General features: G+C 38.3%; 1 long non-coding RNA gene across 1 annotated transcript; it reads left to right on the top strand.

Moving 5' to 3' along the window:
* Positions 1-1140: 1140 nt before the first annotated feature.
* LOC145229109 (uncharacterized) lies at positions 1141-2703 on the top strand. Its single transcript, XR_013860359.1, has 2 exons — positions 1141-2192; positions 2354-2703. It is a non-coding gene; the product is annotated as an uncharacterized LOC145229109 (long non-coding RNA).
* The last annotated feature ends 1188 nt before the right edge of the window (positions 2704-3891 follow it).

Genomic DNA, 3891 nt, shown 5'->3' with positions numbered 1-3891 from the left:
GGAAGTATTAAGCGGTCAGAGTTTTCCATCCAAACTACAGTCATGTCGAAATATAAAATATTAGATCGGGCAAATAACTTAAATGTTGTTTGAATTATTTTTATTGTCTGCATTGTTTGCATTAAACTACAATTGAAATACTTGCATAAAGTGCTACTTTCAACACGACACAGTGGTCGGCAACCGCCGGTCCGCGGCCCGTGACCGGTCCGCGAGAAGTTCGTTACCAGGCTGTATAATTTTTCAGGTTAAATGCTATAAAACATTTGCCCATGTATCCCGGGGTTGATAAACTAATTGGGCGTTTTTATTGATAAATATTTGTAATTTTTAAAAAGCCGGTCTACGATAAAATTTTAGTTTCAAAAACGGTCCTCAGTGCAAAAAAGGTTGCCGACCCCTGTGTTAACAATTAATTACTGCAGAGTGTCGCTTGTGAAGAACGTACCAAACGACATTGGCAAAAACCGCCTCCTGACGCAGCATTGCACAAATCGTTTTATAAATTTTCCATCAAGTTTCAGGACTTCATTAGTAAACAATGGCTCTGTTAATTATAATCAACCTATGTATAGGTGGTATACCACGCTGAAAGACCCAGTTTAATTGAGAAGCCTTTTTTTAACGGAAACTTTTGAAATGTGCTACTTTATCTCTTTTGTTTATTATTGCAAAACATGAAATTTGCTTTTGTTTATCAAAATGTAAGAAAAGTACGAGCATCCCTTGCTTGCTGTCCTAGACGGAAACTTTGATATGTTCTCCGTACATTGCTGCAATTACAATTCAACGACTCTTAATGTTTACACATATTTACGCACAAATAAATCATACTTTCTTACATTTTGATAAACAAAAGCGATTTCATGTTTTGCAAACACTGCACCTGTAATAAGGGTTTGCCATGTCCCATCCGAGCAACCAAACATCAAAAAATTAAATAAACAAGCGACTCGTTCCCTGCGTTGAAGTCCTAATTAAGGCTAAATACATACAAACCGATATCAATAACGAATGCAATACAATATGGCAAGCTCCTTCCTAACTTTCCTGCCCTTTCTCGGTAATAAGCGAAAATATATAATTAGCCAAAGCATACAACTCAATGTTTTGCGCTTAATAACGTTTTAACGTTGCGCCCCAGTCAGAAAATATCTCGGAGTTATCCCCGGGCCAAACTAGGGATTTGGGTCTTTGTTCGAATTAGCAGTGGTTTATCTTAGATTAACTCAGATAAGTGTTCTTACACATTTTTCTTATTTGAGGTTGTGGAGACGATGTTTTAACAAGTAAACAATATTTTAATTCATGTTATTGCAAACTATGTTAATCTTGTGGAAAACTGTTTCTATGATTATCTGCGATAACCCATGGGTAAATCGTGGAAGTACCGATGGTATTTTCGGAATCTTGTGTTATTGCCAAATCAATGACTTTACATCAAATTTACTGTTTAAATAAGTTTAAATTTGTATCTAGCCTACACAACTAATACCCTGTAGGCCTACATAAAACGCGTGGGCATATAAATTATCAATAGAGCTTTTTTTACACTCGCTGTACACATTCTTTTCGTTGTTGAAACATACAATGCACAAACTATGCGAAATATTTTAAAATTATTGGCTGGTTTCGTCACTGTGAGTCCAGTTATTCCCGCGTTTTATCTTTTTGAAAGAGTTTGGCAAGGGACCAGACTTGATTTCGCTACAACGTTTTAGGTTTTGGCGGGTGGCGCGTGTTTAGGTGGATTTAAGTTGTTTGAAGTCCGTTAGTGCATAAAATACTTAGTGTATTTGTTTAGACTCTAGGTATTAATTAAAGTTTGTGGAATACATTGCTTCATGAAACAAGCCATAAGGCAGCAGGTTTGTGGAATGTATAATGACATCTGTAAAAGTCTTCTAGATGTAGGCCACGTTAACTGCTAGCAACACTATGTTTACATTTTTCCAACTTACTCTGTATATGTTAAATCTTATTTTCCAGTAATTGCCGATTTCTTTTGATTCCCGCATTTCCTCAGTACAACTTGTGTTGTAATCTATTGCGTTGTGTGACGTAATAATCGACTACCAGTTTTGTGTGATAACGCAGCGTGATTTAGTCCTTTTCGCTGCTGACTTCCGTGGAGCATGGTGCTGCGTCGGTTTTATTAGAAAAGCCGTTTATTGTCGTGTTGACGATTATTGGTGAGTCACTTTGTATATATATGTGTTTAATGACTCCAAAACGTGAATTACTACAATAAATGCGAACTTAACTGCAATGACTTAAAATGTCATTTCGCTTTGTAATATTTGTACTGTACGTGTAGTTGGGTTTATTCATCCAACCATAATTTTTTTCTTAGGAGTATTGCAATTCACATCTTACAAGGATGCAACAATTGACTAAATCGAAAATGAAGTTACCGTTTCTCTGGCTGGTGCTGGGGATTGGAATGGGAGGCGCGAGGAGAGAAGAAAAAAAAATAGAAAATTTAACAAATGAGAGTGACAGCAACACCAGTACGGACACCATACCATGTGAAGACTGCGATGACATGGAATGAAATCCAGGTTTGGAGCAAAAGTTGCATCTGGCAAAATGGCAAAATACTGCCTAAACGACTTTTGCCCCAACCTGCCGTTTAAACTGTTCGTTTGTTTATTATATCCGTGTGCGCGTAAGTACAATGACAATAAATAATTGTAGCGGGTATTTTGCATTTGGTGTAAAGCAGGGATACGTTTGGCCAGGCTACTTCCACGTTAGGCCCATACATAAGGTCCTACCAAGGGAAATCAGCGATAATCTAACATGGGCCCGATGTTACCTTTCCTGTCTCCCGCCAGTGATAAATCTATGGGGTATCTCCGATCAGCAAGTTATGGGCCATACTAAACTCGAAGATATTTCGACTAAGGCCCGCACAAAAATTTCCGACTGGGCAGCTATCTCCGGCTTGGTGATTGTATTAGTGCTATTGTGTCGCCATGTTTTCTTTCACCAAGCGAAATAAACTAAACTCAACTCAATGCAAATCTCCACCTGTTTAAAATTCACAAACACGATAAAATGTGGTTTGTGTCCAAACAGTGTCTGTAAGCTCTCGTAAGTTCTGCTAATGACAGAAGAAGAGCAGTTTTGCTGGGTGCTGGTGTCAAGTTTCGTTTATTTTCTCGTCGATATATTGGCTTTTGTTGCCCAATTAACAAGTTCAAGTCACCAATACCATATCCTGCCTCAAAATGACGATTTTATGATTGTATGTGTGTCGCATTGAATTCGCCTGCATAAAACCGTTACCTTAGTAAAAAAAAAACGTAAAAAGTACCATTTAAAACAGTGGTTCTCAAACTTTTTTTTGTTGCGACGCCTCTGGAAAAGTTTTCTGGACTTGCGACGCACTAGCAAATAAAAGTTAATAAGGAAACTTATGATTAAAGTTGTATTTATTGATAAAACAACAAAAAGCCACGAAACGGAAATATTCTACGACGCCCTTGGAAAATTGAAACGACGCACAGTTTGAGAACTACTGATTTAAAGAACGCAGCTTCTATGTAAATTGCTTCAATGCATGAAGAAAGCTTGTGTGATCTATTGTCATAGAATAACCACTTGTTTTCCCCCTTCGTTTTACACTTTCTGCAGGTACACATTTCCTTTTTTTTGACGGGGTGCGAACCCAGGAACCTCCCGGGGACGAATCCCGATCAGCTTTTTTATGTCTGTATATGGGTCAGGCGCGCCGGACTATTCGGCCAAGTTCCTGCCCTACACACATTTCCATTAAGGCACATTTTTCTTTCTCGCTTTCTGTGGACGCCGGTGCTGGCTACCATAACCATTGTTCCATAATTGGCCGCAACCATCGTTCAAGGAGTTTACCTTTTTGCTTGGTAT

The sequence above is a fragment of the Phallusia mammillata genome, chromosome 5, assembly GCF_965637545.1.
Source record: "Phallusia mammillata chromosome 5, kaPhaMamm4.hap1.1, whole genome shotgun sequence".
Classification (NCBI taxonomy): Eukaryota; Metazoa; Chordata; class Ascidiacea; order Phlebobranchia; family Ascidiidae; genus Phallusia; species Phallusia mammillata.
The sequence above is the reverse complement of the archived record's forward strand: the minus strand, read 5'-3'. Positions and strand labels throughout refer to the sequence as shown.